This window comes from Numida meleagris, chromosome 1 (assembly GCF_002078875.1).
Source record: "Numida meleagris isolate 19003 breed g44 Domestic line chromosome 1, NumMel1.0, whole genome shotgun sequence".
Classification (NCBI taxonomy): Eukaryota; Metazoa; Chordata; class Aves; order Galliformes; family Numididae; genus Numida; species Numida meleagris.
The window spans coordinates 116,655,109-116,669,440 of record NC_034409.1 but is presented as its reverse complement, the minus strand read 5'-3'; positions in this window follow the sequence as shown (position 1 = coordinate 116,669,440).

Genomic DNA, 14,332 nt, shown 5'->3' with positions numbered 1-14,332 from the left:
TCTATATCAGCTTCGGTATGTCATGGCAAAGTTTAAGGAGCAAATACTCTTGGAAGTCCTGTCCAGGGGCATGAATGTCAGAAAGGTGATTGGAATCTGCCAGCGTGGAGTTACCAACAACATATTGTGCCTGATAAAGCTGATTGCCTTCTATAGTCTCTCAATCGGGAGAGAGCTGTGGAGAATGCCTGCAACAGTATAGGCCAGGGACTGAGTGGTTAGAAAGTGGCCTTGCAAAGAATAGATCTCAGAATCTTGGTGATACAAAGTTGCATATAAATGAGCATTGTGTCCCTGAGGGAAAGAAGGCCGACCACATCATGCACTGTAGTAGCCAGCATGTCCGGGGAAGTAACGATGCTCCTCTATGTGGCACTTCTGAGGCTGTATCAAGAGTTCTGAATACAGTTTTAGGCTCTCTGCTGCAAAAGTGTCATGGCCTTTCTGTAGCATACATTGTAAAAGAAAAACCACGGGAACTGTTGTTGCTGTTGTTTCTCCCAGCTTGGAGAAGGCAAGGTAAAGGAGAGATCCAGTTGCTGTCAACAACTCTTTAATAGGAGTATGTAGACTCTTCTCAGAGGAGTGTGGTGATAAGAGGTACATGACAGAAGAAGCAATAAGGGAAATTGTAAATACATAATAGAGAAAAATTCTTCACTGTGAGGGAGGTCATACATTGGTACAAATGCCCAGAGGGGTTTTGGAGTCTCCATTGTGTAAGATATCCACACCTCAACTGGAGGCCCTACACAATCTGCTGTAACTGGATTTGCTTTGTGTAGGAGGTGGACTGAAAAGGTCTCCTTCAACTTGAATTACTCTGTTATTCTTTGACAGTGTTAATCCTATAGCAGTTGCACTGTGTGAAATTAAGTGCGTGTGAATTAGAGACTCCATCAGACACACAGATTTTTTCAGAATGGAAATACAAACAACTTTTTAGTTGGAGGGATAGATGCCAGAGCACTTTGGGATGTGTTCAATGAGGTGAGGCAGCCTTGCAAGGGGTAGGAGAAGAAGCTGATAGAGAGGCCAAGCACAGTAACTGTAATGTTGTTAAGGTCCTTGCAGAGAATCCTAAATAGCTACATTCTTGTGAATGCTGAGCGGACATAATTACCAGTGAGCAGTCTGAACACCCTTCACTACAGACAGCATTTCATGGCTGACTGCTGTTTGCTACTTGACTAAATCATAGAATCACAGAACCATAGAAGTCCAACTCCTGGTTCCACGCAAGACTACTCAAAAATTAAACCTTACATCTGAGAACAATGACCAAATGATTCTTGCACTCCATCAGGCTTGGAGCCATGATCGCTGCCCTGGGGAGCCTGTTTCAGGACCCAGCCACCCTCCAGTGAAGAACCTTTTCCTAATCCCCAGCCTAGTCCCCTAACACAGTTCCATGCCATACCCTTGGGTCCTGAGATTGAAGAGATCAGCAGAAAAATGCCGTATCAAATGCTCCTGAGCTTCGAATGAAGTTCATGCAGTACCTTCAAGAAAGGGCAGGTGGAGCTTCCAACTATTCTCCCTTACAAATAGTCCTTCCTGAAAAAATAGCAAGGTGAACAATCACAAGTAGGACAGTTTGTCTTATGAAGTTAATATTTTGAATTGTTAGCTGAAGGAAAATGATTTTTATAACCAAAGTACGATGATTTTTAACCTGACTTTGAATAAATAGCTAGTGTGGCTATTTACTGCAAGATTAATGTAGTCAGTGGTTTGCTCACTGTGACTTGAAGGTTTGACTATTAGGTACAACACAGTCTGTGTCTAGTGACCTGAACGTATGGTGCTGATCCTCTTCTCCAGCACAAAGCTCGCAGTTAATTTCTCAGAAAAAAAAAAAAAAAAAAAAAAAGTATTTTCTTTAATTGCAGAATGAAATTAATTAATTCTGAGAACATCTTTTCATGTGGACAAATAATATCTCAGCATTCTCTTAGATAGAAAATGGCTTTCAGCATCAGGCTACCAGGGCTGTTTTTTAAAGTTAACCAGATTTGTTGCAACTTCCAAAATTCTTTTCTGAGGGAGGGAGCTAATGCATTTGGACACAGCTAATAATTTCACAGCACATAGCCACATGATTTGAGGAGTTTCACAAATAAAAATGCTTTTCTCAAAATTCTCAAAGGATTGTGTCAAATGGCATTCTCGAATGCTTCTCCACAAAACTACGTATATCAGCAAGCTCACAACACTGTTTCTGTCTCTCTTGACACATATTGATCCTCAGTTCTCATGACAGAGATAATGGCTTTGCTAATGGCACAGTGAGTATCTCAATTTACATCAGCTATAAATCATCAAGCATTTCAGGAGTGTACAATCTACCGTGAATGGGCTGAGTCATAAATTGCAACCTAGTTAGATTTGTGCCAGTCCAGCAAACCTAGATCACTTATCTCTCTCATCCCCACACTTCAAAGTGCTACCAAAAAAAAAACTCACACACAAAAAAACCCAAACAGCAACAACAAAAACAACAGAAATCTAGTAATTTATTTAGAGACATGTAACAATGCATCTAAGAAAAGTCAGCTAGTAAACTCTTTCTTGGGATTGTCGGCAAAGTAAAGAAAAATTAACACATAGTTTTATAAAGAGACAGCAAATCATAGAATGGCTTAGGTTGGAAGAGAGCTTAAAGATCATCCAGTTCCACACCCCTGCCATGGGCAGGGCTGCTCCCCAGCAGCTCAGACTGCCTGGGGCCCCACCCAACCTGGCCTTGAGTGCCGCTGGGGATGGGACATCACAGCTTCTCTGGTCAGCTGTGCCAGCGCCTCACTGCCCTCTGAGCAAAGAATTTCTTCCTAACATCTAACCTAAATCTTTCCTCTTTTAATTTAAAGCCATTCCTCCTTGTGCTATCACTATCAGATCATGTAAAAAGTCAGTCCCCCTCCTGCCTGTAAGCTCCTTTCAAGTACTGGAAGGCCAGAATGAGGTCTCCCCAGAGCCTTCACTTCTCCAAGCTAAATGAGTCCAGTTCCCTCAACCTTTCCTCATAGGAGAGGTATTCCAGCCCTCTGATCATCTTGGTGGCCCTCCTCTGGACTCGTTCCAAGAGCTCTGCATCTTCCTTGTACTGGGGGCCCCAGGCCTGGACACAGTACTCCAGATGGGGCCTCACAAGGGCAGAGTAGACAGGGAAATCCATGTATCTATCCTCTGGATTTCAAATATCTGTGGCCTCATCATTTAGGAGGAAAAGAATGAAGCCCAGAGAGACACACACAAACAATGCATTGAACTACATTTTTTGTCTTTCATCTTGAGCAGACAGTGTGACACTTTTCTGGACTACTGTGGAGCAGATGTTCATGGTCTGTCAAGCAGCTCATTTAAATGAGGTTCTCTCTGCTCTCTGCCAGAAAGATGGTCCTTCCTGGCTGGGGCAGAGGTCAGAGTCACACTCATGGCTGTAGGGGATGTGAACGCAGTCTCAGTTTTACATAACTGCTATTGAAAACTGAAGCTGTCTGCTCCAAGTTGCAAAGACTTGCCGGAATCAAGGGAGCAATCCTTGGCCAGCTTTCCACTAATCTCCATTTTGATTATCTTGCATTTCATTTGTGTCTAGCATTGACAAACACAGTGGCTGTAAAAAAAGCTCCAGTAAAAGGAAAGGATTGAAGTAGGTGAGCAAATTAACAGAGTATAGCCAGAAGCTGCTCTCTGCTAGATGTTTTTTGTCACTCTTTCTGCTGAGCCAATGCTACATTGAAATTCAGGACAGGTTGAGAGAGCTGGGGCTGTTCAGCTTGGAGAAGGGAAGGCTCCAGGGAGACCTGATGGTGGACTTTCAGTATCTGAAGGGAGGCTCTAAGAAGGAAGGGGACAGACTCTTTAGCAGGGTCTGCTGTGACAGGACAAGGGGAAGTGGTATCAAACAAAAAGGGGAGATTTAGATTGGATGTAAGGAAGAAGTTTTCTACAGTGTGGGTGGTGAGGCACTGGCACAGGTTGCCCAGAGAGGTGGGGAATGCCCTGCCCCTGTGTTTACGGGCATTTGGCCCAGTTCCGTGACGAAGGGGATGGGGGACCCACGGGCCCACGTCCCAGGAAAAGGGGAAAAGGGTAAGGAGATGGCCCTGAGAGCAACAATCTGAGGAGAAACAAACTAATTTACTAAATAAAATATCGGAATGCAAAACAACACACTATAGTACAATATAATTACAATTTAAGCTGATAAATCCAATACAGAGAGAGAGAATGTCCCAAAATCAAGGTAGGCCTTACTCTACTACCGACGATAAGACGGCTGGAGAGCGAGGTGCTGCCAAGACGAGAGACGGCGGAAAAAGGGACCAGGTCTCGTGATCCGCAAGTTTTTATACTGCGAGCTTTTATCTTTTCCCTCCGGCTGGAAAATGGTAACAGAGGAGCAAAGTACCGTGGGGAATGTAGTAGTCCTTCTCTTCCGAGAACCAGGTACATTCACTACATGATGTTATGATGTGGAGTACCAATAACCGAAAATCATAAAACCATGATACCCTGGAGATGCTCAAGGTCAGGCTGGACGGGGCTCTGAGCACCTGATCTAACTGTAGGTGTCCCTGTTCATTGTGAGAGATGGCATTTAACGGTCCCTTCCAACTCAAATGATTTTATGATTCTATGATGTGCTATAATGTGCTATGATGTGCTATGCCATGTCTACATTCTAGCTAGTGTCCGCATAAACCCTAACTGTATGGTTCTTTAAATTAAATGCAGCAAAAAGAGAGTGGGCACAGGTAATGAAACAGCCATAGCTTTCACTGAACATTTTTTTTCTTATGAATTTCAGTAATCCTGAATCAGAATTTGAAAATATTTTCTTGGCTAAAGGCCTTACTTTATTTCAGTGTCCCTTCAACACACTGGACTATCACTAAGCCTGCAGCAGTGGTCTTTTGACTGTGTGAATTTAGAGCGCTCCAACACACCTGGCAAACTTACAAATTTTGTCTCAAAGCAGATAAAAAGTGTAATAGTTTCTTAGAGGTATATCAGCATTTTGTTCTAGCTGCCCCCACTATTTTTTTTGAACTATTGCTTTTAAGATAGTAGGTGTCTGATGAGACTCTACATTTGTCTCTCCCAGGAGCAGCAGTAGCAGTGATTTTACAAAGCAGTACCCAAGACATTTAGTACTTCTAGCTTGCTTTACATCCAGTACATCACAGTGGGCTCTTGAACTTTTTAGCTTGAGAGAATAAAGGTCTGTTTGCTGTATATATTGTCAGGGTTCTGAAAACGAATCACTCTTCTTTTCTTTTTTTTTTTTGTATGTTTAGGTAGGATCTCGGTGGGATTAGCAATGCAAGTCCAGTTCAAATCTTTTGCTTATCAGAAGTTGCAGTAGAATGGAGCCTGACAGTTTGTGTGAGACTCAAAAATGTTTGACACAAATAAGAAGGAGGGAGTCTACAGAAAAGTCACAGACTGTGTTATCTTTTACTGTAGTTTTAGTTGTGAACTGGTTCCACAGGGAATATTTTTGGATGTTGTGATATCATTCTTAGGCAAGGAAAACACAACAGGTCACCCTGCCTATGCAGCCAAAAGATTTTCAGCTAAGTCTAGAGATACTCATTTCAACTAGCAGGCTCTGTTTTGCATCCTGCTAACACTAACCTTGGCGTAAACTGAACTAAGATATTTTGTAGAAGAGGTGTTTATAAAAGATTGTTTATAACCCTCAACTACTGCAAATTTCTGATAATTTTCAGAAATGTTTCTGCAAGAAGTTGAGGTTCTTAGGATGGACTGTGAATGCGAAAACTCTGCATGCACGTAATAACACGGGTGTAAATTAAACAGTTGAATGTATTTGGGAAAAAAAAAACCAAACTAGTTTTCTGCAATATCTTTTGCTGAGGCCCAGGAGAGGAATGAGGATCCCTGTGCTACATTAAATGGTCATGATTTCCACAAAGTCATTCTAAGATCATTTGCTATTCTAACCAGAGGAGTGGCAGACAGAGTATGGGATTTTCTTATTTCAGGGAAAGCAGAAAATTGGGTAAAAATGCTATTCTGATGATAATGCTAAACAGAACTACAATTAACATGCCTTAACATCTGGATTTGATGATCGTCCAAGCCTAATGACTATATGGATCTATGACTTGTAGAGTCAGGTGTCAAAGCTATTTCCGATGTAAAACCTACTGTTGAGCACCAGTTTCTTGGAAACAGAAAAATTACTAGCTAGAATTCTCAAAATTCACAGCTCCTTTTTCAGTGACAAGAGTGAGCAATAAGAAGGATGTCATGACAAAATTGCCTACCCTGCTGTGTATGTTCCATTTCAGAGTAATAACTCATTTTCTTCATAAATGAATAATATATGATCTTTAATATTTGAATAGTCCCTCAAACTGTAAAATAAAGTACACTTTGAAACATTTTACTCTTAAATAATACTATAATTAGTATATGTTTCATTACAAAGTTTCTCAAGAGCTTTCCTATTCCTTTTCCTAAGCAGCACTCAATCAAATCCAGCTATTTGGGGCTGGAGCACAAGGACTGCTATAAGATTATGAAGCAATATGTTTGTGGAAGAACTGGAGCATTCAAGCTCCTTAGAAAGCTATGGATAATTAAGAAGAACTGGTCTCTTCACAACACAATATATTTGCTTTTTGTTTATGAAGTGTACTGATTTTTTTTTCTCTTGGAGGCCTGAGCATTTTGAAATAACTAAAGAATTTTTTTCCTCTGAAAGATTTTTTAATGTAAAGACTGTATTTTAATAGAATATTTTCACAAAGAAAATACTTGTTTCTTATTTTTTAAATAATTGCCACCTCTTTTTGATTCATCTTTGAACTCACATATTTTAGTTTGAACCTTTACCGACAGACTGCTATGGTAAATAATGCATGTTATACTCTTGGTTAGATACTATTTTTCTCTTCCTCCTGTTTCAACAAAACTATTTCCAGCATTAGAAAATCTCCACAGCTGACATCTAGACATATTTTCCAATGTTAAATAAAAAAAAAGGTTCTCACTCTACATTTTTTGCTTGTTCATGACTAAAGTTTATGAGGGCATTTCAGTTCAAAATACATAAAAACCAGGTTTGGGACTCCCTTAATATCACTGCAAAGAGATGTGGAAGCGAGGAGGGAGGACGTGAAAAGGATGACTGACTCTCTGTAAATAGAATATTTTCTGCATATCACTGATCCTACACAGATGTCTGTCAATGACAGAGATGCTGTTTCAGAAATTACTTAAACAGCTGCATTCCAGACAAAGACGAGACAATTAACAAATGGAGTGGTTTGCAGAAATATTTAGTTTCACTGTAGATGTTTGGATACAATCTTACTTTTTTATTTATGGGATAAATGCTCTTAATCTGTTTCTCTTTTATTTTTTTCTCAGAAGAGTATAAGTAATTATTTTCTATGTGAAAGTGTTTATATCACAATTTAAGAGTCATTATTGTTTTACTAGGAGAAAGTAGATGCCTCTGAAGTACTTTTTGGCTAAACACAGACCTTGTCTCTAGGTAGGGGATAAGAATGATTGTTGATGAAGGTATATACGAAATCAGAGACTTAGGACCTCCTTTCCACACAGATGACAGTTTCCAAGGGAGGACATCTCCAGGACTGTATTGGTACAACCCATCCTTACAGGGGTGGATAATCCAGTCTTTCAAGATTCCAATTTTTCAAGTTTCCAAGCACAAAGTAAATCTATTTCTGAATGTTGGGGACAAGACTTAAACTGTTAGATAAATAATTTTACTTAGAAAACAATTCCTTACAGAATGATGAAACACTGGATTTTCCATGGGAATATGTGATAAATCAATAGCCAGGATTTTGCACAAAGTCAGACTAGGTAACCTCCTAGTCTCAAAATCTGTGCACTCTTAAGAATTTAATGGCTAACTTTTGGAGTCTGATTCTAAACATCATCACGTACCATTTCAGTCAAGTTCTTTAGAAATACCTGAGATAAAGGTTTACATTGCCTAGGAATTCTCCCCTATTCCATTAGTGACTGAAATCAATCTGAAGAACTCATACTGTGACTAGGATTGCCCTACTCATTTTTATATTTATTTGCCCCAAATCTCTTCCCTTTTGGATCTGCTTTGCCTAGTTATCTATGTGATTGTTTCAGATCAATTGGCATTGACACATGATGATGGGTGAAGAAGACAAGGCCTAGGGAACTGTAAATACACCTTATTGTATGGTTGAGGATGAGGCAAGTGCAATGGGATGGAGCCCAGCTGCTGTGATTTGAGGCATGTGGTAGGTGTTAGTGTGGAACCAAGCACATGCTGGGAGTTAATAGAGCTGGTGCACTGCCTCTGAGGAGTTTAAGCATAGTGGATATTTTAACTACCTTTCTGAAGACTAAATCATTTGGTTCTAATTTCTGAGCAGGGACCTGCAGCCCACACAACAGCAGGTCTTGATAATTATTAATTACATGTTTTTCCTTTGTTCTGTATGACCTTGTTTGCTAAAGCTATGTGATAAAGCTAGAATATTAAGTGGTTTGTGGGCCCCATCATGCCACCCAGCTGGAAAAGAGGAAAAGATTTGAACAAATGCATATTCCAAAGTAAAACCTTGAATTCACATAATTTCAGAAGGTGCTAAAATCTGGGGGGTATTTGCCCCATGCACACCACAACTGGAAGAGCCCACAGGTGATTTTATTTCTTAGCTACAATTAACATTCAAACACACTGCCTTCTGACAGTCTGATCTAAAATGGCAGCAGTCTGCACAGGCAGACAGCAAACTGCCCACACAAGGAATCCTAGCTTGGAAGTAAGCATGAGCTTTACTGTGGCAGATACCCAGACACTATGGCTATGGCCTGAGCAGCACTGCACATTGCACAAAGGGAAGACTCGGTTACTGTAGGGAATCCAAATGAAATCTAAAGAGGGAGAAGGCTTGGTATAAAATTTTTCCTCCATCCACATCACCTTTCATTTTGGCATTGCCTAATGAATGAACAGCTGCACTGCCCTCCAACTGTAAGATCTCTCTGTTCCTCTATGGATGTGCACGATAACCTAAAACTCCAGCCTTCTGCAAATGTGAATGATTGGATTGTTTATATCTTGTACTTAGAGAAATGCTACCATCTGATCTTTCTCCAGCTGTCCAATACTCCCAGAAATGACTTTTTTCCCACTAGAAACAGTGAAGCAACCTGACTTGCAGCAGAAGAATGTCCTGGGAACCCTAGAAGCAGCCAGTTTGCTATAGTAACAAAGAAAAAGCATTGGAGGACCTGGATTTTGGAACACTGAGGAGATATATTTGAGTTCTCTGAAAAATCAGTTGGGCTTCAAGCCTTGACACAAACAGAAGAAAACAGATTTCCTTATTAACTAAACTTTGTTTTTTTGAGGGTTGTTTTTTTTTTTTTTCCCAAACAGGTTTGGAACATAATGTCATTCTCTGCATGGTAGCTTGTACAGTAAGTGAATTATTGCAGTGTTGTTGGGAAGAGGACCTGGAGATGTTCATGCACTATAAAATCAGCATCCACCCACGCTTTACTGTTAATGTTATCAGAGAACACAAGCACAGGATAGCTCAAATTAAGTTAGAAATCTCAAATCTTTTTTTCTCCTGCCCTTTTGACTAACAATGTAATGTTCTTCTCAGCTCTTTACATTGCACAAAGTGGTCTCGCTGGAGTAGCAAACTTCTGTGATAAAGATTGATGTACAATTATGGCTAGTAAGAGAGAAAAAAGAAAAGCAATCTCATGAAAGCACAGACATCTGCTGCAAAAGGAAGATTGGCTAGGAAGTTCAGAACAAGAATATGACACCCTTTCTCACCTGAATAGTATTTTATGCACAAGTGGTGCCCCTAATGTCTCTGCTTCAGGTGTTGCAAAGAGGTCACACCTGGCTCTTCAGTCTGTTCGGGAAATGGAAAGAACGATGAGTTCTGCTGTCACCTCATCTTTTCTCTGTTCTGTCCAGATTTGTTTCATCTGTCACTCATGCCCTTTTGCTGAAACCATAAGTGTAATCTCTCAGAGATGAAGAAATGTCATTTTGTCTGTCTGTGGTCCCTAGCTACCAGTGTACAAGGGATGTATAAAAGGATGACAGTGGCTTAGCTCTGGTTGGAAGCTAAGAAGCTGCAAATTGGAAGCAGGACTCTTGATACTCAAATTAAATGCTACTGAAACCAGCTGTCTGGGTAAGACTTGAAATTGATTGCACCTGGGCCATTAGTTTTATTTCACAAATACGGTAACCAGATAACATGAGAATATAGGGGCTGGGTGAAAACTCTGTGGGAGGAGAAGAGACCATTTCTATACCTTTCTCCTCTTGGCCTGCTGAGGGGTATCAACACCAGATACTGTTCCTTCAGCTTAGGAAAGGCAAGATGGTCTTCGCAATAACTTTGGTGTCATTCATGATTAGACCTTCAGATCTCCAGGATGTGGCAGCTGCTAATGGAAACAGTATGGATGGACTTTAGAAAGTAGGAACTATTTGAAAGAGCTGTTTTCCAGGCTGAGGAAAAATTCTATCTGTCCGCAACATAAAGTGGATTCTGTGATACATAAAACAGGGTCTGAGCATAGGTTTTCCTGAGGCAGTTTCTGTGGTAATTTATAGGAACGCAGACCACTCAAAGCACCAGGTCCATCTTCCACTGCATTCTTTGTGACTACCCGTTGTTCCTTCCTGTAACAAGTGCTCATAAAACCCCAGTGATTCATATTTTTTATCACTCTCCCAATTTAGCTAGATGATCATTAGGGAGCCTGGATGCAGCTTAACAAATGGTAATAATTAATTCACTATTACTTTATTTGTAATTCTTCCACTCAATGTAATGTTCCTCATTAAATATTCTGATAAAATACGTAAGTGCAAGAAATGTTAGCACTGGGTTATGTAAACAAAGCAACTGGCACAAAGGAAGATTTATCCTGCTACAGTCTGTTATCATAGGGATTTTGCTCAATTAAATTGAGTATGCGGTGAGTGCTCTGTCTACATCTATGAAGGAAAATTCCTCACTGAAGGGAAAACACCAAGGTAAAATGCAACATGCAACACTATCCTTACACAGTGTGCACTTCTGACTCTAGTCACCTCGAGTCAGATGGATTTTGAACAGAGTGCCCAGTGTTATTATGTTTATTTTGTTTTCCAGGGAGATTACTGATGCTTTTCATCTCATTCTTTTTACAGAAGTATTGTACAGATGCACATGGCTGTTATGTGACAGTGTAAGAACACATAGAGTTCATGGTGACATTTTCTTCATGTTCTTTTCAGTGAATACAACTACAGTTGTTCATAACATTCATCTGTGCCTGAAGAACAAAGCCCCTTCAGCTTTAATTTGATGTTTAATGGATTGAGCCATGAGAACTTGGATGTCCACTAACCAGTTTGATACCAATGCAAATTTACTTTTAAAATAATACATTTACATCAGTGAGGAAAGATGGCATTGGAGTGAGAGTGTATAGTCAGGGACAAAGAGATCCTTCAAGGTCTGTTTAGGTTTTGCTGTAGCCTTCCTGTTGTACTGATGTACAAAATGGTTGATCACTCTATTATTATTATAATAAACTAAAGTTTAATTTAGATTTAGCAGAAGATTCAACAAAGAATATATCAATTTAATGAGCCATTCATTTAGAGTTCATTTTGGATTAGTATATGTCAAGTCCAGGTGTGTGGTCCTCAGTACAGGAGAGGCATAGACCTGTTGGAGTGCATCCAGAGAAGGGCCACAAAAATGATCCAAGGGATGGAACATCTCCCCTATAAGGACAGGCTGAGAGAGCTGGGGCTGTTCAGCCTGTAGCAGAGAAGGCTCCAGGGAAACCTGAGAGTGGACTTTCAGTATCTAAAGGGGGGCTGTTAGAAAGAAGGGGACAGACTCTCTAGCAGGGTCTGCTGTGACAGGACAAGGGGAAGTAGTTTCAAACTAAAAGAGGGGAGACTGAGACTGGATGTAAGGAAAAAGTTTTCTACTGTAAGTGTAGTGAGGCTACAGGTTGCCCAGAGAGGTGGTGGATGTCCTGTTGCTGGAGACACTCAAGGTCAGGCTGGATGGGGCTCTGAGCACCTGATGTAGCTGTAGGTGTCCCTGTTCATTGTAGGGGAGTTGGACCAGATGGCCTTTAAATGTCCCTTCCAACTCAACCATTCTCTATGATCCTAGGATTCTAAGTATTTTGAGTAATTCCAGCATTCAAATACACAGTCAAAAATCTGTGATAGCATTTTGCCTGTGAAGGGAAATTGTTGAGCTTTACTTTTCAGAGTTTGCTCTGGTTAGAGTCCTTTAGCACACAGTGTCTGCTGTATTAACTTTGCGTGACGCATGGAGCCTGTTATACCTTTTCTTTGCCAAAAAAAGAGTAATTCCATATCTAATCACACAAACATGATCTCCGTATCTATTGCTTTGGATATTTGGCACCATTTTCCACCTGATGTGGACTGGGTATCCTTGACTGTGGGCTGCAGTGGGAAGTGCTAGGAAGGCAGTGATCCCATGCACAGAATGAGCAAGGCAAAGAGCAGGTGAGTGGTGAGAAGCATCAGCAGAAAGGTACAGGGAAGTGCAATCTCACCAGGCAGGACGCTGCAGTCACTGCAGCGTGCAACATCATGCAGGACAGAGTGCATGAAAACACTTGACCTGACTTTATTACATATGAAACTTGTTTTGGAAGTGGTATATTGCCTGCGGCTTCCAGAGAGCCTCTCAGGCATCTTCACAACCAGCTCCGCTATTTGTTTCCCCTAACTGCTTTTCTTCTCCACTTTCCTACTCCAGTGCTCACTCAGATACTCTGCAAGGGGTTTGTGTCACAGGAAAAGGATCATGCTGTCTGTCAGCCCATCATATTAACTCCCCCCATGGTCTGGGCTCCTCTGGGCCAGCATGATGCCAGAGCAGGGCACAGCTGGGAGAGGTCTTCACAGCTGGAGGGGACCTGGGCACAGAGGCAGATGCTGGCTGGGCTGCTGTGGTTCTTTCAGCTGGACAGAGGGGTGGGCAGGTGGAGATGCAGTTCTCAGCTTCAGTAATTAACCCAGAAATGTTTTTTAGTATTGTGGATGTTTATTTTCACCTGTTTATATACTAACTTGGAAGATTCACCAAATTTCAGACTATGCTTCTAAGCCTCAGATCACCGTGCTGACCTGCGCCTTCACCTTTTTTTTTTTTTTGTGGCTAATAAAGCAAGAGCTTTACATTCTCCAAATGAACACATGCATATTATTTTTAGGCAAAATACTGCTTCTTTTCCATTTGTCCTGCAGCAGCCTTGTGAAAAGACAAGATGCCGGTGCAGCATGCTGCGGGGAGGCATATTTCCATCCTAGATACAGTTTTAACCTGGATGATCCAAGCACTGAGTGCCACATTTTGTACAGCAGCAGGAGAAGTGGCTGTAACAAATGATCGATTCCAAGGATTGAACTGTTGCCTCCATTTGCAAATGATCAATAAAAGGCCTGGGTTTTAATGATCAGCTGCTCATTCCAAAATAATTAACCAGGAAGAGACTATAAATTAGCCTCTGCAGCTACACAAAGAAGGTGTGGGTGCAGATGGCTGGGAGATTTACAGACAAGGAGAGGGGAGTCAGAGACTTAAGTCAACTTCGGCCTGGGTATCCGTCAGGGTCAGTGACTCCTCAGGCCCATCCAAACCTGATACAAGCACCTAGGGACAGTCTAAACCTACTGGTCCACGTGGAAATGTTACCAGCATAAGATACTGCTTGACCAAAAATCTTGATGTACGCAACTTTTCATCAGAGATGCTCTCAGTGCCTATCTTTTCTGTTTGACTCTTAACACGCAGAAGCTTTCAGGCTCATGATGGCTTTTGGGCCTGCAGGACCCCCCGGCTGTATCCTGGTTATTTCAGCCACGTTGCAGGGCACTTGGCAGCCTCAGGCGAGGCAGTGTAGTTGAGGCCAGGCTCTTGGTGCAGAAACCTTCCTGACAGATAAGGCTTGTCTGAGTTCATTCCCTTCAAGCTTTGCTTTAGCATTTCCCTGGGTTTTAAAGATTTTAAGGTTACTCACATGACCCAGATCTAGCTGCTGGTAGCACGTCTCTGCTGAATATTGCTGTGCACTCCTGCAGATAAATACCTGACTCCTCCGGCTGGGTAGGTTATCCCACTATGTCTAATCTGTCACAAAAGATTTGTGTTTGAAAGCCAAAGGGTGGGTTTTTTTATTTATTACTGTAAATCTGTCAAAGGGAAGCAGCTGGAGCAGAGCTCTACACCCTCAGGGAAAAGAAGAAAAA